The sequence below is a fragment of the Stenella coeruleoalba genome (assembly GCF_951394435.1).
Source record: "Stenella coeruleoalba genome assembly, chromosome: 8".
NCBI lineage: Eukaryota > Metazoa > Chordata > Mammalia > Artiodactyla > Delphinidae > Stenella > Stenella coeruleoalba.
Window position 1 is genome coordinate 99,839,089 of NC_137154.1, and position 23,286 is coordinate 99,862,374.

At 53.1% G+C, this 23,286-nt stretch overlaps 1 protein-coding gene across 1 annotated transcript in view; it reads left to right on the forward strand.

The window, feature by feature from the left end:
- PKNOX2 (PBX/knotted 1 homeobox 2) overlaps window positions 1-23,286 on the forward strand; it is a 255,030-nt gene that overhangs the window by 154,963 nt on the left and 76,781 nt on the right. Inside the window, exon 3 of the mRNA XM_079928826.1 lies at window positions 7,262-7,370. The gene's annotated coding sequence lies outside the window, so the exon portion shown is untranslated. The remainder of the gene's footprint in view (window positions 1-7,261; window positions 7,371-23,286) is intronic.

The window sequence follows — 23,286 nt, forward strand, 5'->3', positions numbered from 1 at the left end:
AGCAGCTTTAAATTGGGGGCTGGTCTTGGTTGAATTTCAAGGGGCACTTGCTTTCCATGATGGATTCCCTATGACCAGGCTTTAACGTGTGTCCTGTCAGATTCTGCCCGGGTCTCCTGGCTGCTCCTGGCCTTCCTGCTCATCTGTTCATTTCTCTCATTTAATAAACGCACGTGGAGCCTGATGCTCGGCCACAGCTGGAAGCATAAAGGTGAGGATCTCCTTGCTCAGGAAGCTCAGAGCTGAGTGGGAGGGACACCTATAGGGACACATAATAGTAATTTAGTGAGATACAGCCTGAAGTTCATGGCTAAGAACCTTGGACTTCATCTTATAAGATAGCAGTCCCCAGCCTTTTTGTCACCAGGGACTGGTTTCGTGGAAGACAATTTTTCCATGGACTGGGGTGCCGGGGGAATGGTTCAGGCAGTAATGGGAGCAGTGGGGAGTGATGGGGAGCGATGGGGAGCGACGGGGAGCGACGGGGAGCCATGGGGAGCAAGGGGGAGTGATGGGGAGCGACGGGGAGTGACGGGGAGTGATGGGGAGCGATGGGGAGCGACGGGGAGCGAGGGGGAGCGATGGGGAGCCATGGGGAGCGACGGGGAGCAAGGGGGAGCGATGGGGAGCGACGGGGAGTGACGGGGAGTGATGGGGAGCGATGGGGAGCGACGGGGAGCGAGGGGGAGAGATGGGGAGCGACGGGGAGCGACGGGGAGCCATGGGGAGCAATGGGGAGCCATGGAGAGCCATGGGGAGCGATGGGGAGCCATGGGGAGCGATGGGGAGCGAGGGGGAGCGATGGGGAGCAATGGGGAGCGACGGGGAGTGAGGGGGAGCGACGGGGAGTGAGGAGGAGCGACGGGGAGTGAGGAGGAGCGACGGGGAGAGACAGGGAGCTATGGGGAGCAATGGGGAGTGATGGGCAGCGGCAGATGAAGCTTTGCTCGCTGGCCCGCCGCTCACCTCCTGCTGTGTGGCTTGGTTCCTAACAGGCTGCGGACCGGTATCGGTCCGAGGCCCTGGGGGTAGGGGACCCCTATTATAAGAGATATGTTCCCAGTTATCAGGGGAGCAGAAAGGAGGGAATGACTTGCCTTGTGTGGGGTAGGGCAGTATTGAGAGAAAACTTTACAGAGCTGAATCTTGAAGGATGAGTATGATTTTGCCAAACAAGATCTAAACAAACTATTCTTACTGTCATTGTCTTAACAATGATAGTCACCATTTATTACAGGCTTTGTCTGTGTCAGTGCTGAGTCCTTTATTATCCCCTGAGCACATCATATGTCTCATGTAATACCACTAAATCCCTATAAACACCCTGTGAGTTGGGTGGTCACACAGCTAGGAAGAGGGGATCTAAGATTTGAATCCAGGGTTGTCTGACTTCAAAGTTTTTCCCCCTGTACTATGTCTTCCACATTCACTTATTAATATTAGTGTAAGAGGCATGTGAAATAACCCATGGTTTGGTCAAATCTTTCAATTCAGAGACACGCTGAAGTATAGAGAATGGTAATGCCTTTGCCAATGAGTGATAATGACTAAATAGGCAAAGTCTAGCTGAACTGGTCAAGCACTGATCCGGTTTAGTATTTTCCAGTAGTGGTTGCCTTCATGTGACAAGACTGATCCTGTCGATGATCTACATGGGTACACAACTAACCTCGGTGTATGTGGAGGCATAAGAGAAATTGAAGACACCCGTCTTGTCCTCACACACTTATGATGCCCTTGAGGAGATCTAGACTAACACGGGAGGCAGAAGTTCACAGAACTGAGTAAGATTCAGGGCCAATCCTAGGATGGGGGAGCAAGGGTTTGACTTCATTCCACCGCAGAAGCTCAGAGAAAGGTAGGACTTGAGGGTTGGCTAGGACCTGGGTAGCAGAGAGGAAGCGGGGCCACAAGGCCCACCGGGGGGCATGATGGCCTGAGCAAGGGGGGCAGAGGACCCAGATATGGCGTGGGCTGCGTTGTGAGACAGGGCAGCCTAGCGCGGCTGGAGAAAAGGCTCAGGTTTGAAAGACCAGGGGATTCAGTAAGAGAGTTAGGTTGAAGCTGATTACGAAGGACAAAAAAGGAGGCTAAGAAATTTGGATTTTGTCTCCGTAGGCCTTGGCAAGTCATTACAGACTTTTGAGCAGGGGAGAAACAGTATAAACAAGCCTGTAAACTATTTTAGCCTCCAAGGAGGCCCTCTCTTCCTAGAGGGTTGGAATCTGGTCTCTTTGAGATGGGTCTCATTGCTCTGGTGAAATCTGAGGCTTTTGCTGGGACAATTGAGTTCAATTAGCTGATCAAGAACAGTCAGAGAACAGGGTCACATTGTCAGGTCCGGCCTCTTGCTTTACAGACAGCAATGACGAAGATTGATGATGATGGCAATGGACCAGAATTCAGAGGTGAAGGGTTTTGTGCAACATCACGGAGCAAACCTGTGGCAGAGCTGGAACCAGCCACCCCAGCAGGGAGGTGGGAAGAGACTCTATCCTTGGGGAAATGCCTGAGGGTCCTGGGAGGCAAACCACACATCCATGGCTGCACTTATGCAAGAATAGGGCCTGGGAGGGTCTCCAGAGTGAGGATGAACTCTTTCAAGGCTCTGTGGCCAGTGAGGACAAAGACTTTGGTGTTTTTTGCTCCTGGGATGGAAAGCAGGGTGGGGCAACTCCCCCAAAGTGGACAGGGGGAAGGCCTTTGGTTTGGGCCTCTGGCCAGAGATTCCAGAAGCTCATTCCTCAGTGCTGTCCTATTCATCTGCAAAGTGTAAGTCAGGTTGGCTAAACAGGCAGAGGTGTTCTCTAGGGAAGCCTGCCCACCCGTCAGGGGTCAGAGGGTGCCCCAGTAAAATGACCTTGAGGAGGCAGGGAAGGGCCTGATCAGAGCTAAAGAGCAGAGGTGAGAACATTCCATTTCTTGGGGATCTTGTGGGGACAGAGGGACTTTATCTTCAAGATGAAGGTCCTGCTTCCTCCTTTGTCCCTGAAGCATCTGGGCCATCGGTCACACAGGGCCCATGTCTTCCCATCCATCTCTCTCCCTGTCTCTCTGTCTGCCTCCCTGCCTGTCCAGCTGCTTGTTAATTGGACCCCAGCCCCGCCTCAAGATTAGGGCAGCGGTGTCACAGGCTGCCTGCCAGACTCTGTATGGCCACAAAACAGAGGGGGCTGGGTTTTCTCTGGCAAGATCTAAAAAGGCGCACTCAGGACCCTCCTCGGGGCAAGGCGGGCGAGCGTGGGGGAAGGTGGCCGTGACCGTGGGCAGTCTCCTTGTCCCCCAGCCCAGACTGTCTTTCATTCTCCCCAGGGCCTTCTGTCCTGTGAGTTGCCTTCGTTATGCTCAGAGGAATAGCTGGCCTTGACAGAAAGAGATTACAGGCTATATTTCTGCCTTGGAGCTTTCTCCAGGCTGGTGGGAACCAGGCAGTTGTCAGTTCTGGGAAAGGGGAAATGTATGCAGATTGCAGTCCTGCAGCGGTGCCCTGCGCAGGGCACGCTGGCGTTGCCGGGACCATCCTTCCTCTCTTAACTGCGTATTTATTGGTCTCTGAGTGGGGTGGGGGGGGGTCGGCTTCTCTCCTCTAAACGGGTGTGATTTCCCTCTTAGGGGCTGCACTCCTCAGTGCCGTCTAAGGGTGAGGGCAGGGGGCAGAGGCACAGCTGGAGCAGAAAGACAGACAGAACAGCAGGCACTGCAGCAGGTCATGGGGAGGGAGCTCCGGCCCCCTCAGCTCGAGAAAGGACACAGGTAGAAGGAGGGGCTGCAGGACACAGCAGGCCCCCCGCCCCTGGCACCGTGGGCTTTGGCAGAGGAGGGGTGGTAGGGCCAACAGCTGAAGCAGCGTTGTCACACGTGACAGGGTACCGTTATGTCCCTATCATTAGACCGTGAGCACCTCAAAGGCAGGGAGAGCTTGTGTGTGTGTGTGTGTTTCATCTTTGCATGCCCAGGCCCCAGCACATGGTAGGTTCTTCATACATGGAGTCTAAATTGAAGCAATCTGCATCTGCCCAAAGGAGGGAGGAGGGAAGAGTAAAAAGCTGCCCAAGAACAGAGCTGCCAAAATAAGTCTCAGACACCTGGGACACGAGGCTCGGCAGAGGCCCCAGGAGTGGCCCACCCCACAACGGAGGGCACACCACCTCTGCCTCATCCTTCGGGAAGCCCAGCATTTACTTAGCACTTAGACTGCAGCCTCTCCCTTTGGATTGTAAGAAATAGAAGAAGAAGTGGGGACGTTGGAAGAGCGAAATGTCTGGAGTCAGAAGACGTGCTGCTCGCTGGCTGTTTTCTTAGGCAAGCCCGGTGCTTGACTTTCCTAAGCCTTGTTATCAACCTCGATAAAATGGGGTCAACTCCCTGGCAGGGAAAAAGCCATCTCTCATAAACTGCAGATGCGACGTGAAACGGTGTGACCTTCTGCAAGTACTCGGTTAAAATTCTTTAAAAGGAATAGACCTTTGGATTTGGCGACGCCACGTCTAGAAACTTGTCCTAAAACAATGATCAAGTCTGGAGCAACGTTCAGCTACAAGAATGGGCATTATTTGTTTATAACAGCAAAAACTGGAAATCATCTAAACAACAAATAATAGACATTTGTAACTGTAGGACGTCCGTAAATGGAATGCCACATAGTCACTGAGATTATAGTGTATATTTCCCTTATATGCAAAGGTATTTATGGTATGTTGCTAAATATAAAAGGCTGCTTCCGGAGCAAACAGAAAGATACTGTTTTGAAGAAAGAAGAGTTTTACTCTGCATATTATCTATGGTTATCTTTGTATGGTAGGATCACAACTAACTTGAAAATTTCTGGGAATTCCCTGGCGGTCCAGTGGTTAGGACTCGGTGCTTTCACTGCCGGGGCCCGGGTTCAATCCCTCATCAGGGAACTAAGAGCCAGCAAGCCACACCACGTGACCCAAAAAAAAAAAAATTTCTCCCTCTTCTTTATTTTGTGCAATAAGCCTATATTATTTTGTAAAGGTAATAAAAATTAAGTTATTATATTGAAACATCGCCCTCTAAAGATTGTTTTAAGAGTTAAAGAAGATATTACGTATGAAAGTACTTTGTAAACTAAAAAATGATGCAGATAGAAGACAGGGAGTCTGCCCAAGAGGAACCTCCAGTTTGGAAAGAGACGAGAGACGTGTAAGATAACCATAGCATGAGACAGAACGTGGCGAGAGCTTTCACAGGTTGACAGACAGCGTGCTACTTGGAAACACAGAGGAGGTAAAATTACATCTGGCTGTAGAGGCAAAAGCCAGAATGTTCAGGTTGAACCCTGAAGAATGGTGAGGGTCTTGCCTCGTAGAAATGTAGAATTGTGGCAGTGAGAGCAGTGGGAGGTTATGGGGCCGATCTGGGGTTGCGTCTGGATGGAGGGAAGAGAGCCTATGGGTAAAGGGTAGAAGCTGTGCCCTGAAGGCAGTTAGGGCAGTGCCAGGTCAGACTGAACACCCGTAGGTGCCTGTAAGGAGGGAGTCCCTGAAAATTCTGCAGTAGGGGGTGACACAGCCGTGCACCCATCCCGGGCACTGTCTGGCACGCAGGAGGCCCTGGGTGGATGCAGGGTGAAGCCAGGTGACTGGGAAGCTCAGTCCGGGGGCGGCTAACAAGCTGGGGTGGCTTGGCTGGCGTCGCCAGGGATGAGGGCCCTCTCTAGGTGTGTCCCAGGGAGCGGAAAGGCGGAAGACCACCTTCCGTCTGGACTGGACTGGAAAGCGTGGGAAGTGGGGAAGTGATGGGGGAGGGAGTGAGGTGGGCTCGGGGAGGGAGGGTGCGGACTCGCCCCCCAGGTTTGCTGCCTGGGGCGGGCAGAGTACTGGGAGGTCCTCACAGAAGTCACAGGCAAGGCCAGTGGAGAGGGAACAGGCTGTTGCGGGAGTACCTTGTGCTCACAGCATCCTCTCCGGGCAGTGGCCAGGGGGGCCTGAGCCTCCTGCCGCTTTGAATGTGTCTCATATCCGTCATCTCCTCTTGGGAGGAACCTGGGCCCAGGGTGGCGAAGGGGGTTTTGTTTCAACCTAGAGAGATTTTGTTCATGGAAATTCATGAACTGCCCTGCCTGCTCTTGGAGCCCCTCTCAGCTCATCCCATCTCCGGGCTCCCCCACTTCCTCTGCCCTGTGGCCAGGAATTCGTACACCCCTCAGGATCCTGGGTGCCATGTCTCTGCCACCTTCGCCTCCTAGCAGTGCAGGTGTGTGCGCCTGGGAAGCGGGAAAGTCTTGTTCGAGCAAATGTCTGAATTTCCATTTCCCACTGCAGCTCCCAGCCTGGCCACTGTTTAGCTCCTCCTGTTGCCGTGCCACTAATTACATTCTTTACTGAGGTGCGAGTTGTTTTTACAGGGAGACTAAGATGTGTTAACTAGGAAGGAATTGTGATCGTTGAAGATGCATTTACCTCTGGTTGTAGGGCTGGGGCTCTGGGCTGGAGGTGCTCCCTGAGGCAGCCCTGAAAACGCAACCCAGGTATCAGCAGCCCCCCTCCACCCCCATCCCACGACCCCATCATCCTGGCCCCAAGCACAGCCTCATTGGAGTCAAATTAGCAACTCGATCCAGAAGGAGAAATTGACATGTTTGGGAAGTGTCAGGCCAGGCCTTATGCCGGCGCTGACCACCAACCTCACTTCTGGTTACCTTGGTCCATTTCAAATATTGAGAAACAAAATGAATCTCCTTTAATCTAAAAGTAAATAGTTAAGTCCTGCAGCTGAAGCCCCCTTTAGGCCAAGGCTGTTTTTCACGGCTTTGGGTCCACCACCCTCCTGACTGTTCCTCCCTCCCCGCACCCCATCAGCGTCCGGACTCCCAGCCGAAGCCTCCCTCACCCCTGGGAAAGCATCTGAAACTCACCCACACACCTGAGCAGGTGGTAACTGCTGCCCTTTCTCTGAGTTCCCTGCACTTTAAAGCAAGAAGCCAGCTGTGGCTTCCCGGGACCCAGGATCACTCAGGGACCTGCCCGCCCTTGCGGGAGAGGGAGCTGCCTGTGTGCCTGGTGCCAGGAGACCAGACGGCGACCACAGGGCACTTCCCGCCGAGACAAGGGTTGGGCTCTAACACAGTTCCGGTGGGTCTGAGCAGCCAGTGAGGAGAGGGGCGTGGTAGGAGTCCTGTAGAGCACAAGGAGTATCCTTTACCGCCAGCCTGGGAGAAGTGGGGCACAGAGCGCGTCCCCTCGCTCCCTGCGCCTCGAGCCTCCCCTCCTGAGCGCTGCTCTGCCCTTTCTCCCAGGTGCACTGGCTCCAGCCAACAAGGAAGAATTGCTGGCCCAGCTGGAAGTGAGAAGAGGGGAGTGAGTCTCCTGAGGGCCCTCCCAGAGGCCACCGGGATCGCCCGAACAGTAAGAAACGTTTCTCCGTCCTTTAACACAAAGTTAAACCCTCCAGGCAGATGATCTTTTCTTCCGAAGACCTCGAGAACCAGCCCATAGCATTAGCTGACAGCACACACACGACCTCAGAAACCACAGCACTGTATTGTTTCTGCTCCGCTCCTGGAGGATGGGGTGAGGGCTATGCCTCGTCCCTGTATACCTCTCTTTTCTTCTAAGTATTCCATGAACGATAAACTGCTGTTGCTACAGATGGACGGGCTGCTGCTTGCGTGTACGAGGGTAACACTTGTACAACCCTCTGGAGCGAGTGTTATCACCGGGGGTGTTTGTGAAAAACTCAGTTCCTGGACCTCACACCAGAGATCCTGATTTGTGAGTCCGGGTTTAGACCGAGAATCTGTACCCCAAATGTTTTTCATGAACACGGAGGAAACTGTATCCCAAGTGTGTGTGATGAGCTATGAGAAATAGTTCCTTAGAGCCTATAAAGCATTTTGAATAGAGAATCTCACTTAATCCTCTTATCAGATAGGGTTTTTTAAATCCCCTTAAGTAACTTCATGATCTCACAGACCTAAGTATCAGTATAGGCAGGGATTAGAAATCCAGTTATCCAAAAACAAGCCTTTTTTCTCTCCAGTATACCATGATAAGGGCTGGATCTGTTATGGTGAGATGGGGCCCCAGCTCCAAAGGACCCTGCCTGGGATTTTGTAAGTTTCCCTGATGTCTTAGGGCCACCATGACCTTCTAGCTCCCCGGTCTTCGTTTTGGGGGGACAGTAAGCATTGCCAAATTCCTCACAAAAGCTGGTTTCTCTCGAGAGAAGGAGAGGGAGAGAGGCAGGTAGTTAGAAAAGCCAGGGATATTGAAGAGGACCGCCTGTCTGATAGTGGCAGATCTGGCCAGACCTGGCCATCTGCTTCCTGTGCCCTCTGGCTGTTTGGGGAGCTCTGTTTTAGGTGTGTTACGGGGTGGGGAGCACGCTGGGGCTCCTAGAGGTGAAAGCCAGAGAAGAGGGCATATCCCAGGGGCCAGGGCTTCCCCCCAAGTGTGGGTTGAGTGATGCCCACTGGGGGGACAGTCTTTTCAACAATCTTCAGAGCCTGTGCACCCAGTGACGTGAAAAGGAATTCACTGCAGACAGTGGCTGTGGTGAGGGCTTGGCGGAGATGGGGCGGACGGTAAAAGAGAAAAAGGAGGTTAAGGGTTAGAGATTCCTGGTGAACCAGCGTGGATGGGTGTTGTTGCCCAAGTCCAGTTATTTCTCTGGGCCTGGCAAGAGCTTCCTCCTGCCGAAGTACCTACTCCAGAGGTAGTTCAATAGGCAGAGTCCTGTTTCTCTCCAGGCTGATGCTGCGGATGCTGGAGTCTAGATGCCTGGGAGAATGGAGGTTCCGCCGGCCCTCCCTACGTGGAGGAGAATACGTAGAATCTGGGGAAGGATGGACGTGGGTTGACGGACTGCTAAGTCCTGCTGTGGGTCGTGTCTTTCCATAGAATGGAAGACTTCTATGGACGGGATGGAGGCAACCTCAAACATCACCCTGATCTTCCCCCCCACTCCCCAACACACTCACACACACACACACACACACACACACACACACACACACAGACCACTGAGCCATTTGCCACACCACTTGCCAAGGGAGTGCCAGTCTGGTCTGTTCTGGGGACTCAGTACAGTTGACACTGTTGCTTGGGTGGGTACAATCGACAAGCACAATTTTTGCAGCTAAGCTGGAAGTGTGGCAATCAGGGAGCCGCCAGCTGTCTCACTTAAATTCTTAGCTCTCTCGCTCTCTTTTTTTAAAATCATTTTGCTTACATAATCCACCCCCTTTTTATTTTCTAATTCTCTCCTTGCAAAGCTGGCACCAGAGGGGAAAGGCTGGGGTGGAGTGGGTAGCAATTACACATCAGTTTGGGGAGCATTTACATTTTGCAATTACAATTTAAAAATAAGCCTTGTTAATGATCTCCACGTGTCAACGACAACCCCTAACTGACATACATACTCTCCTGGGCCTGCCTGCCTCCCCCCTGAAGTCAATGCTCAATGGGGGTGGAGGTGCCTAGGGAGATGTGGGGGGAGTAGGGACAGCATCTGAGGGGGGGCGAGAGCGATGAGGGTGCCCTTGGGGTTGGCGGAGAGCAGGGACAGAGCTGAGCACCAGAGACCAAGGATCCAGGCTTCCGGCTTCTCTCCTCCCCACTGTGCTCGTGGTCCGTCCCAGCCCACCTCCCTCCACGCCCGACACAGCAGGCTCCGTGTCCTCGGAGGCAACGTCAGGGCTCAGAGCTGGGAGAAGTCGAGCCCCAATCCTGTTCCTCTCCGAGGTGGGCATTTTCAGGGTCCTGTTGGGCCAGTAAACCCTAGTCCCCCAGAACCAGCAGATGTGCTTGGATATTCTTGGATTGGGTCGAGGGGCTGAGTCCATACGCAGGATTCTGGAAGGAAAAAGGATTAGCTGTATCCCGGTTTGGGAAAGACACTTCTCTCATCGATTGGTTACCATATATTTATCGACACCCTCTGATTCCTTGAGCAGGGACTTTGGAACAGACCAGCCCAGACTCAGATTCTAGGTCTGCCATTTGCTGGCTGTGGGATTTGGGGCAAGTGACATGACTTAAGTTTTCTAACCGTCACTGTCTTGATGTAACTGGGATAATCACGTTTACCTCACAGGGCTTGTGTGAGGGTGAAAGGCTGTAACTGCCGGATGGTACCTCACGTGAGTCTGGCACCTGGTGGATGCTCAGAAAACCTCAGCTCCGCTCCCAGCCCCTCCGCAGTGTGCTCCCTCCTGCCCACAGTGAAGCTGCTTCTTCCCAGCTTCCGTGGACACTAAGGAAGGATGATCCAGTCCAAGCCATCTGCTCCCTGAGCAGCTCCTGAAGTGGACCCCAGCCCTACACACCCCTGCCACCTCTCGGTGGGCTTCTCTGCGGGGCCCTGGCATCAGACCTCCACTCCAGCATCTCACAGGCTCCCTTCCTGCCTCTGGCTCGTAGCAAGTCCAGCTCTCCCTCTTCTGGGCGCTAATTTAAAGGAGCGACCTTCCATCAGGCCCCACGTATGTTTATCTGTGAGTGAGGGAGGTGGACCAGAGCTCTGTGAGGTGCCTTTTAGCCTCGGCATCTGTAACTTTCAGATTTTCCTTCCCCCCTTGGCTTTCCCCCCACCGGTTACTTGTGTGTGAAGCTTTCCTCTCCTGGGTAGCTTCATCCAGGCCAGTCTTTGGACTGATGACTTGCAGTCAAGAACATGCATTCGTGACTTGAAACACACAGAAAACAGCTCTTCCCTAGGACAGAAAGAGATCTGCATCTTGCAATAATCTGAGCGAGGGAGACGATCCAGAAGCAGGCTGCTTGGTGTAGGGCAGAGGCCACAGAGAGGGGCTGCAGACGGGTTCCTTGAGGACAGGGACTGCATCTTGTTGGTTTGGGTGTTTAGTTGAACACAGTTAAATATTATGTTTTCAATACTGTTCTAAAAACTTGCTTTGTTAACCTAGGCTATATAATGGAGAGTTTTCCAGGTCAAAATAAATAGATCTACTCCGTTATTTTTGACGGCTGCATAGTATTCTAAAAGCCTCCCTTCTTTCCCACACCTCTACCCACTAGGTTCACCATCCAAAGTTAACCCCTGACGAGCAGTTTCTGATTTAGCTGATTTTGTGGCCGCTTATTATGTCCTATAATATGCGTCAGTCCTTCTTTTTTTTTAAGATATTTTATTTTATTTATTAATTTTTTTGGCTGCTCTACACGGCACATGGGATCTTAGTTCCCCGTCCAGGGATCGAACCCTCGCCCTGTGCAGTGGAAGCACAGAGTCTTAACCACTGGACCGCCAGGGAAGTCCCTCAGTCCCTCTTTCTTAATGTATGTATTTATTTAGGAACTCCCCCCTGTGGAAGCTGGGGAGATGAGCATGCGTTCTTCTCCTTCCAATTTGTATTAGTTTGATCACACACTGTTTGATATTATTTATTTTTAGTCTATAGTATTATATATAATACAATGCATATATATTACATAGTACATAGTGTTATACTATTTAGTATAATCGTCTGTGTGCTACCTTTATGTTAAGATTTAGAAGATTCATGTTCTGTTAAATAACTGAGGTTACCTCCGCATTCTGACTCTAGGTTGATTATAAGGTGGAAATGTTATTCAGCCACAGAACTACATCGTATGATTTGACCACAGAAAAGGGAATGGAATCCTGTCATCACCACTTGACTGCTGCCTGGAATCTCCCGGGCCCCCACGTTGACAGCCACCCCTCATTCCCTCCCATTGGGCTGCTGCTCTGTCTTGCTTTCTGTTGTCTTCTTCCTCCGACTTCTTTGTTTTGCTGGAATACCACCTCTAGTTATTTTTATATTGATGGGAGGGAAGTAAACTCTGAGTCTTCACGTGTCCAAAACGGACTTTATCTTGTCTTCGAGCTTGACTGATAGAACACAGATCAGGTCCCAAGTTCAACACCTTTTTCTCATAGATCTTGACGGCGCTGCTCCACCACCTTCTTATTTCCAGTCTTGCAGTGAGGATCTACTTTTAGCTTTCTTTTCTTTTTAAAGTTCTGAAATTTCACCACTACGTGCTGAGGCTTGAGATTCTGTTTGATCCTTTTTTTATTTCTCTTCCTTTGCCCTTGGGATCCCTTTAAATCTGAAGTCACCTACCTTGCCTCATTTCATATCTTTATTTATTCCACTCAGTTGTCTCTGTTTTCTTCTTCTGGAACGTCCACTGCCCAGCGCAGAGCCTGGCACGTAGTAGGTGCTCAGTAAATGACTATTGGGTTCTGGTTAGGACGCCGGCTCAACTTGCTGCATGTACTTGGATGGGATCTCTGCTCTGTACGGGGCAGCAGTCAGACCCGTCACTGCTCTGCCAGCCCTCCGTCAATCCGCTCTGGAGAGTGTGCTCTGGAGCCTTGGGTCCAACACTGCTCCTGGGCTTGGGGAAGAAGCTAAGAAGGAGGAGTGAGGGGAAAGCTGAGGTCGCGCTGTAGGGCAGCCGTAGCGGCCAGCCTCCCAAGAGAGTTCCCTGAAACCTCAAATTTCTTCAGCATCCCCTGAATGTCCCCCTTGGGGACCTCTCTCCTTGACCTTCCAGGTCATTCTTACATGGGCCTTCTTCCCTCTTCATCTCCCTCTGCCCATCTCCTCTACTGTCCACAGTCTCAGCTCACACGCACACACAGCTCCTGTTCCATGAAATGATCCCTCGCCATGGCAAGGGCCTCATTCGGTGAGATCCTTTTTCTCACTTTTATGAATTCCAGAACAAAGAGACAGCAGACTTCTCTTCCCAGTGCTGCAGAGCAGATGCTGTGACCTGAGACAGCCAGGCCCTAAAAAAGAGATCAGAGAGGCCTGCTGTTAGCAGGGATCTGCCTCAGCCTGGGACCACCTGTGCCCTTGGGGAGGCATCTTGGACGAGAATTCCCATTTATTCTTCCTCCCCTCCCCAGAGATGGGCTCTGGGAGCAGATGCCTCATATGCAGCTCCCCTGCCTACCCAGATCAATCTGCTCTGGACAGAATCTCTAGATCTGGGCGTTGAGATGCTGCACTCCTTCTCCCTGAACCGGCCAGATACTGGAAGACCCAGATCAACAAGTGCTCAGATCCCAGAAGGTCATTCTCTGTTCTAAGTCAGAGCACCCTCATTGGTCCCCCAGGGCCAGAGTCCACTGTGTGAAATTGTCTCCTCCCCACTGCACCCCCCTCCTGTCCTTGTCCTGCCGTGAGAGTTGGGGTCGGTCTGTCTTACTGGCACAAGTAGAGGCACAATCTTGAACTTCAAGTCCACAAAGATTCTGTACTGAAGGCAGGAGGACTCTTTCTTTCCACTGAGACCACAATGATAGGGAATGGGTTATCATTGCAAAGGGCAGAATTAAGGTTTGATGCGTGTTATAATTTTCAGACAAGCTGCTAGTACTCAGAGATTCTGCTGCTAATCTGAAACAGTGCAGTGGAAAGGGCCAGCATATGACTAGGTTTTCCCTGTTAGAAACCCGAGAACTATAGACCCTTTTCCAAGGCCGGAGGTTGAAGGGGATAGAGCTTGGCAGGGGACAGCCAGGAGCCAGTGGGAGGTAGAACACAGCTCTGGTCCTCTGCACTTCTGTTTAATTGCTTCCTGCTTCAGAGGGTGTGGGTAAAAACCCCACTGCTGGCCTGCGAAGATGTCTTTACTGGTCGCCCTTTCAGAATGCTGCCTGGAACCTCTGGAATGAGAGAGGAAGGAAGCGACGCTGAAAAGAAGCTTTGCAGGAAAGGGCTTCTGCAGGGGGATAAAGTCAGGACCCAGGTAGATATGACAAGGGCTGGATGCTCCCTAAGAATGGGGTGCCCGCAACCTGAAAAAAAGCCAGTACTGCCCAATTGGACAGGCTTTCCAAAGAAAGAGCCAGGTGCCCCTTAACCTGTGAGTCACGGCATATTTCTCTCCAGAACAGGGACTTCTTTTCAGCTGTGGGTGGTCCCCGGAAAACCATGGGTGGGGTGGGGAGAAAAGGCCAAGCAGAGACAGTCATAGGGAGCCGGCTGACTGCATGCCCCCTTCCCCCCCCCGCCCCGCCCCACCTGGGCCGCAGCTCGGGAAGGAGACACTGCCTGAATCCCAGCCAGTGTGAGTCAGAGCCCTGGCCCCGAGCTGCCTGCGGGGTGTGGTGTCAGGGCACAGACAGCCCCGCCTCCACCCAGCTCCAGCTCCAGCGTTGTGCTCCCACAGCTGAGACACTTGATCAAATTCCCCATTACACACTGCCTTTTACATGCAGTCTTCAACCATGTGTTCCATCATTTCACGTTCGTTCTCGAATTTTGTTCTTTCCCTTCATAATTGAACCCACAGTCCAGTGAGTCCACGATGGAAGCTCAGACCCGCCTCTCTCAGCGATGATGGAAGCATCTCTGTCTTGGTTGCATCGAGTTTATGAGGCCCTGACTTCTTATCGCTGCTATCAGCACTTTGTTTTCCATCTTGCGCTCATTCTTATGCAATAATAAGAGCAAATGCAGTACAGTATTTAAATAAATTTGCACACACCCTGCTGTCCAAAGAAGACAGGGCTGAAGGAAATGAACGGTTGCTGTTAGGAGGCCTCACCATCTGCAGACACAAAGTGCGTGCTTGTTAGTGAGGTACAAAAGCCCACATTTGGCAAACGGGGGACATTTAGGTGTGTCGATACCATGCGACTCTTGGAAATTCGGGGCATGTAGAAGTGAAGGGCAGGGACTTCCCTGGTGGCGCAGTGCTTGGGACTCCACGCTCCCAGTGCGGGGTGGGGGGGCCGGGATCGATCCCTGGTCGAAGGGCTGGATCCCACATGCATGCTGCAACTGGGAGTTCGAATGCCACAGCTGAGGAGCCCACGGGCCGCAACTGGGGGGCCAGCGAGACTCAACCGGGACCCGGCGCAACCAAATAAATAAATATTAAAAAAAAAAAAAAGAAGTGAAGGGCAGCCCATGTTGGGTGTCCTGACTGCAGATGGTAGTATTTCCACAGTCAGCCTTGTCTTTCTCCTGCTCCATCTCCAGGGCTCTGCCACTCCGCTGGTGTTCCCCACCTCCGCCCCAAGACCTCTAGGTTAACCGTTTAGACTCTGAAATGAGGCCGTGCGTCACATTTGGAAACTCTCCGTTTCTCCAAGCCTCAGTGTTCGCATCCTGGAAAGGAGACAACAATCACACCTACACCATATGGTTGTCTGTGAAGGAAGCTTTAGCATAATGCCTGGTGCACGGTGAGGGCATGGTAAATGGCAGTCGTTAATAATTCTCGGTATCATCTCGCCCTGAGCAAAGCTGGCTCCAGGGAGACAAACTCATTCTCACTGAGGTGTAATGATTGCTGGGGCTTAAAGATTTATCCGTCCCAGATTTGTTTGTTTGATATTTTAACAGTAAACCAAAGAAATTTAATTGTAATTGTATATATATCCAGGCTCTGTAAGGAGGTAGACCTTGTGAAATCATATTGCACAGACTTTCTTCCCCCAGAATGAAATGCAAGGCAAAGCCATGATCTTGTCTGCTGGGGAGCAGAGGGTTCAACGGGCAAGATGGGACGTGGCTGGGAAGTAGTTTTTCCATAACGTAGAAACACGCGTCGTGCTAAGTCATGCTACGTGCCCTCCTTCTGCCCAGCGGCAGGGCTCCCGGCGAGAGCACGGTCCAGGAGCGGAAAGTAAAGAAGGCTTCGTGGAGTAGGCTTCTGAGCAAAGTTTTGATGAAGGACAGGGTGCAGTAGTGTAATACACAGGGCCTTGCCAGCAGAGAAGCAGAGTAAGAGGCGTGGAGGAAACGTTTCTCAGGAGGTAGACAGGGCTTGCCTGCTCAGCGGGGGCTTGGGTGGCGAAGCCCAGGAACGGACTCGCTGCCCTGCGTCACCACCTCTCGGTGGCAGCCTCCATCCTCCCCTTCTCCCCCTCCCCACCGGGGCTGCCTTTCCAAGGGATCAGGAACATGGAGCCAGTGTACCTGCTCTCGTTCCAAACAGCAGTGAGGACCAAGGGTTGAAGCAGCCCAGCTGGCGTCCTTTCGTCCCACAAGTTGACCTCATTACTGTGGACTCTACCTGGTCCCCCTACCCTTTTTTTTTTTTTTTTTGCGGTACACGGGCCTCTCACTGCTGTGGCCTCTCCCGTTGCGGAGCACAGGCTCCGGACGCGCAGGCTCAGCGGCCATGGCTCACGGGCCCAGCCGCTCCGCGGCAAGTGGGATCTTCCCGGACCGGGGCACGAACCCGCGTCCCCTGCATCGGCAGGCGGACTCTCAACCACTGCGCCACCAGGGAAGCCCCCCCCCCCACCTTTTTCTCACGAGCTCACCTGGGTCCCCACAGGGGCCCAGGGGGAGGACAGCTGTTGGCTGAGTCAGGAAGTATCAGGGATGAGTGGCTTTTCAATGATAAACTGAGCCCAAAGGGCCACTTGCTTCCACAGCCCTGATTCTTGACCTTTTTTTTTTTTTTTTTTCTGGAGGCAATTTAAAAAAATGGAACCAGATATCATCCAGCCAGAGGACGTGGTGCAGTCCTTCTCAGAGAGAAAAGGGGCCTGGCTGACCCTTTTAGCATCCTCTGCTTCCAGGAGAATCTGAGAGCATTGCGGGTGACACACTCGATAGGCACCAGGGTCCCTTACCTCTGTGGACTCCCCCCGACCCAGACCCCTCCCTCCCCTTCTTGGTCCCTCACTTCTCCTGCTCTCCTTCCTCTTCCTGGCGCCCAGGGAGTGGCAGCCTCCAAGGCAACTGCCTCTGAGAAGAGAAAGACTGATGGGAGGGAGCAGGCAGGTGGGGCAGCAGAAGCAGAAGCTCTCCTTCCAACTGGGGTCCCCAGCGTCTGAGCTGTTTGTCTGTCTCTGTTGTATTGTGAGCCTCAGGGACCCAGCCCAAGTTGTTTTCTCAGCTCGGTTGCCGTCAGCTCTCGACAAATAATAATAAACCTGGGCATCAGGTTGGTCGAGGGGGATTTCAGTTCCTGGGTTCATTTTTAGATTTGTTTCTCTACACATGTGTGTAGACAAGGAGCACGTGACGGGGCGCCAGGGGAGAAGCCCGGGACTCCCAGCTGCCCCGGCAATCCACCTGCACCACTCCCACGGCAGAGCTGCAGGGCCCTCCTCTGCCCCGGACCACTAGGGCTGCCTGGATGTTTGAAAGAGAAGAAAAATATTTGAATGAAAGGCCTCAAGCTCTCTCCTTTCTCTGTTCCTCCCCACCTCTCCCACTCATGCTGTTTGGATAGAGATGAAGGGGGCTGGAGATGAAAAAGAGAGGGCAGAATCCTATCTCCAGGTTCCAGAGTTGCCTGAGGGATGGGCGGGAAGCTGGTCATGGGTGTGGGGAGAGGCTTCAGTGACTGGAACCAGTGATGGCCTCGAGACCCCCATTCTTGGGATGCAGTGACAGGGGAGGGGGTTCCTGGAAAGGGAGGACCCAACGGTGGGTGAGTGTGAAATTTAGGACCAGACTGATGGTGCCTCTGGGGCAGAGCAGCACCTGCCTTAAGGCAGATTGGAGGCGACCATTAGAGGTCATTGCTGTCATCCCCCTGCCTCCCAGCAGGAGAGGCTGCAAACCACTTCTCTGTGAGAAGAATGCAGGGCTGTGCTTACCCTTATAGCTAGCATGCTTTTTTTTTCTCCCTTTCTGCTTTTTTTTTTGTTTTATTTTGTTTAAAGGAACCAAAGGGGGAAAAATTGCCAAGTTGTAAAGTGCTTGAAGAGGAGATGAGAATCTTCATCAGAATGCTAAAAGCTGGAGGGGGCGAGTAACGTGAACACTCTGCCTACTATTTATGGGATTGATTCTCAGATCAAGAAGCAAGCAGTCAGATGAAAGGAATTATTGTTAAGCTCCTCGGTAGGAAGATCTAATGGACAATTGCCGCTATCAGGGGGAATTAAATTGCTGTTTCAGTTTGTAAAATATATCAGCAGCTTTTTGAAGCCAGAAGAGGTGTGACAGCCAAGGCAGGGAGGAAAGCGGGAGACTCTGTCACCTTCTGGTCCTCGTGTGAGAAGCGAGAGCAGGCAGGAGAGATGCCAGGGCCAGAGCGAGGGCTGCTCTCCTAACTCTGACCCTGGTCCATTATTTTTTTGAAGCCAAAATGAAAACGAGCTGCACTGGGGAAGTAAAGGAGAGAAAGCTACAGCCCTGACTCTGGGCCCTGATGTGGTGGGGGGCCCCATGAATCAGAGGCAGTGGGCCAGGATGGGGCTCCTCCCTGGGAAACCCGGTCAGGGGTGTGGAGGGTGACTGACATGGGTCTGAGATTCCCAACAGCTCCAGCCCACGCAGGGAATGTCACCATGAAGCTCCCCCCACTACACTGTGGACACACTGGGATCCAAGGTGGAGTATAATCCCCTTCCTCCCAGAACTGGGTCTCCCAGTGAGCTCATCCCCAGGTCCGTGAGTGCATAAATGACCCCGTTGACCCGCCCCCACGGGGGATATATTGTTATTCCAGATAAAGAGCAAAGAGCAAAATGGCCTTGGGCATGGGGAAGGGGAGGGGGGGGCCTCGCTGCTGGGACGGTTCACAGTCTGGCTCCTACCCCTTCCAAAGACCACATGGTGGCTCAGGGCTGAAGGAGGAGAGAGAGGTGGGGAGAGAGGGCGATTTCCCATCTCGCAGGGAGGCGGAAGCCGGCAGAGCTGGTCAAACTCATGCTGGCCCCTGCTGGCTCCTCTGTTTCCTAGAGACCAGTGCCATCACGAGAGGGCGTGACCTGGACCACCTCCCAAGTGGGCTTCCCAGAAAAGTAGTGAAGCACAATCAGAGCAGAGGGCTGTGGGTGGCCAAGGGGCCTGAGCTGCCTACTGTCTTGGTTGTCATCTCTGCTGCGTCTCAAGTCAGCAGAGAATTATTTCCCGCTGAGAGTTCCAAGCAGGAACCGGAGGGGCACCAGGGAAGTGGTCCTTCTGACTGGGACATTCTGCCAGGACTTGGGCTCTGTGCCTGGTGCAGTGGCCCCCGGAACCCGGGTAATGCGGGAGGTGTGACCTCTTAGCCAGCCAGCCTGCAGCACAGCGAGTGAGCCGGGGATCTGATCCTGAGTGCAAATCCTGCTCAGCTCTTCCCCGCCGTCCTTCCTTCACTGTAGACACAGTTACCCTCCTGGCTCCCACGCCCCTACTGTGAGCCTGGTCTTTTCAGACTAGAGGATTCTCTTTGCCCCCAACACCCCGAGGTCAGAAAGATGGGGTGGGGTAGCAGCATCCGCTAGGCCACGGCATTCCGGTCACCTCAGGCCCTGAGCTTCCACCCAGCTCCCAGAACACTTGGGGTGAAAAGGCCCAGGTCCAGCGCTTGCTGTGCTGTGAGGGCGTGGCTCCGGGGGAGCTGGCCCTTCCCCATTCCACAGGACCCTTCACTTCTCCCTCACTTTGAAACGCTTCCACCAGACCTCCTCACATTTTGAAGCTCCCCACCCACAGGTGCACCCTCTCTCTCACCTCCATCCTCCCCTCCATCCCCACACTGGCCTCGCCCTTGTCACTGCTATACTGACTCCACGCACCAAGGCTCGGAGACCATCGAGTTCCTTTAGCCGCTCAGCTCTCAGCTGCGGTTTCTAACCCTTACTGGGTTTTGGGAAGAGACCTGGTGTGTGTGTGTGTGTGTGTGTGTGTGTGTGTGTGTGTGTGTGTGTGTGCGCTCACGCACGCACACGCCTGCGTTTCTTTAGATAAATCCACAGAGTCACATGAAATCAGTGACAGGTTGACACCGTTATTTCAAGATTCATCGCTCTGAGTTGCCAGCAGAGGAGCCGTAGCCAACTCCTTCCCACCACCAACACTTTTTTTTTTCCAGGCATAATTTATAGCAGTGGGGTGAATTTGTTTCCAAAAGATGAATATCACACTATCAGCAACAGCTGCCTCTCGTTCTTATTTGTTTTTAAATTTGACTCAAAGTCCAATCCTCTGTACACAGCCGAAGCTGTAAATCCTAAAGCGACTGATTACATGATTTAGTAAACAGGTTATATTATATAATGCAATTAAAGCAGGGCTCCGCGGCGCCACCTACAGGCAGCTTCTGAGAAGGGAGCTGGGCCAGAGACTCATTTTGGACCAGGCTCTCCGCGGAAGGAAAATAAACGGCATTGCGCCAGGCTTGAGGCGGCTGCTCCGGGGGGAGAAGCTGAAGCCAGCCAGGTTACTAATGCAGCCTTTTGGTCCCTCCTGCTGAGTTCACGGTGTTATTTCAGCCTCCTGCCAATCTGTCTAGACGTCAGAACCCAGGTCTGGGCAGCTGCTCAGAGGGGCTGACCTGGGGGGGGGGGTGGTAGCCACCTGGGGGCTCCTGGCCTGGGGGGACGCGGAGGAGGGCTCCCGGCTCTCTTGGCCTCAGGGGCCTCCTTCCCTCCCTCTCAAATGAGGGAGCCTTTGGAATGGAGCTTCAGATATTTCCATTCTACTCAGCAGAGCTTGTGTTCAGTGCTAACCATGGGCAAAGACTTTCAGAATATTCTGGTGAAGTCCCTCATTTTGCAGACCTAGAGAGAAAGTGACTTGTGCAAGTCGCACAGAGAAATGGCAGAGCTGCCTGTGGAATCCAGACTTTTTTGACCCTAAGCACAGGCTCTGTCTGATCATGGGAGTTTACAGAGAAGGAAACTTGAGGCCCAGACTTCCACAGCCTCTTCTTGCAGCAAGGGAAGGCAAATGATAAAATACTGTTAGTGTGTGTCCAGAAGGGCTCCTAGGGGGCCTCACTGCTGCCTCTTAGCTGCCCTGGTGTGGAAGAAAGAAGGGAAGGAGGGAGGGAGGGAGGGAGGGAGGGAGGGAGGGAAGGAAGGAAGGAAGGGAGGGAGGGAGGGAGGGGGGAGGAGGGAGGAGAGCAGGGCCAGCTCTCGCTCCCTGACTCCTCTGCCCTGACTTACAGCGCTCTTCAGATGAATTAGGCCCTGGGCCCTCAAGGATTCTAGCTTCTCCAAAGAGGCTCTGTAAGAGTGGGAAACATTTTTGAAAACCTATCCAGGAGAGGAGAGGAGACTTACTTCCCGGGGCTAAGAGAGAAACTGGACCAGAAGTGGGGTGTGGAGAGGGGGAGGGGAAGGGAGGGGTGGATGAAGAAGACAAGACCATCAGAGTACAAGAGGGTGGAAATGTCCCCCCACCCTATCCTGTGCCAGCCACCCGCCCAGTCTGCAGGTGATGGGCTGGGACAGTGCGGAGCCACAGGGAAGTTGGTCCCTGCATCCCCTCTCCTACCTCAGGCCCTACAGTGGAGGTTCAGCCAGGGTCAGGGAGTAAGAACAGATGCTGTGGGGCTGGCTGGTTGAGAGTTCCCAATTAGACTTTGTTTCTCATCCTTAAGGCCCTGAGCCCCCAACCCGGCACCCCAGCCCAATTACTGCAGGGCACCCTTAACCCCTGGGTGCCCCAGGCCGTTAATGGAATGTTAATTGGTCTAATGGGTTTCATGTCAACAAGTTCTAATGAGCTCCTTCCTAACAAGCTTGGATCTTTTTCCTAAGCCTGTTTGTCAACACGCTGGCGTTTGGGCTCCAGATGGAGGGCCTCACCTGGCTGGGGAGCTGGAGTTGAGGACACGGAGTGGGTGCTCGCGGGGTGCCCCTCCCCTCTTCCTGAGGGGTGTCCTTCGGCCCCCTCAGCCACCACCAGCCCGTGCACACCGCCATCCTCGGCTCCTGAGCTCTGGAAAGTGGCGGTTTTAGCTCCTTTTGAAGATAATGTCAGTGACAAATTCGTTTTTCTTGGATATCATTGTGGGGTTGAGTGTTGCATTAGGGTTTTGGTTTTTTTCTTTCCCTCCTAGCTGCCGTATAAGAAAGGTTTTCAACGTTAAAAACAATCTTTTGACGTGGGCAATTTCTCGGTGGTAAATCATTCCTCGTGTGTCCTCCATTTGCGTCTTGGCTGTGTTCCCTCCAGTGCCCTGGTGTCTGGTGACAGAGGGCTGGGGCCCCTGGACAGGGCGGAGCAGCCTCCAGCCACAGACAAATGCCGGAGGCCCTGGACAGGCCTGCTGTGCCCTCCACGCTCCCAAAGAAAGTGCAAAAACGGCAGGTTTCCCCAGAGGCCCGGGTGCCCAGCGATGGCTCAAGGAGTTCCCAGCATCCCAGCTGTGGAGCCTCAGCTCAGAGAAGTCAGATTCCCACACTCCTCTCGAGGATGGTCCCACATGGACCCTCAGCCCCCCAAGCCCAGCTGGAGGGAGGAAGGAGCGCATGTGTGGGTGAGGGGGCGTGTGAAGAAAAGGGCGAGCTTCCGGAGATGGGCACTGCGTCTCCCCCAGCATCGGGTTACCAGACGCTTCTGTGCCTGAGCGAGCAGGGAAGGAAACTTAAGCCCCTGATGAAAAGGCCTCCTGTTTTCTTGCAGGAGCAGCCCCCAGAGGGCAATGGGGCAGTGGCCTAGTGGCCTGTGGTGACCCCAGAGGGGAGGAGGGTGAGGGGCAAGGGCCATCTGGGTCCTCAGAAAATTGTTCCCGTGGCCTCTAGCCCCTGCTCCACAGTCCAGCAGGCTGCAGACTGAAAAATCTCTTCTCAGCCTGGACGGTGGTTGTTTCTGGGTGCAGACTACTCTTAGCCATCTCTCTTTACCCCCAGGTAGGGCAGCTATCCCGCTGTTCCAAGTATTTCTAGGGACAGAGATTCTAAAACGACCCTACCTCCCATTGATTGGACAGTGAACAAAAGAATGCAGACTAAAGAGTCCTCTTTTTACCCCAGATCCTCCTCATTGAGCTTCCTGTGCTTTGCCTTCGTGATGACTTTCTCATCCGTGGAATGAGGTACCAAAAGACCCAAACTCAAGGTGGAAGGGAACCAGTTGCCCCTAAAAGGGGAGAAAATCTGCCTCCAGACTCTGCCCCCAGGCTCCCCCTTCTGGAGGCTGCTGGCACTGCAGCCCCTCAGAAGTTTGCTTTTTCCGGCCAAGGAGCATCTAAGATTGATGCTCCCCGGAAGGGATCCTGCCTCGGTACCTGTAGGCCTCATCCAAAGTTACCTCATCTGCCAGAGCCACAGGAAAGGCTGAGCCTAGCACACCCCTGAAATACCCCTTTTTCCTTTATTCCCTCCGGGTCCAAAAGAGAGAGATTCCACGTCCAATTTAATATCTCAGAAGTCTTCATTCTCAAGTTCTTTCTGATGTCTCAAGAGGAATATATCCTCTTCCCTCCCCCCCGAACCCTCTTCACTCCGCTCTTTCCTTCCTTGGGTGTTTTCCACCTCCCAGACAAGACCCAGCCATGAAAATAGGCAATGGTTCCCCGCCTGTGGAGTTTGGCTTCCCCAGGGCTCCCTTCCGAGCCTCTTTGCAGAAGTAAAGCCTGGATCCCGGTGCCTAGTGTGTGTAAGACGGGGTGACCCTGGGTGCTTCTG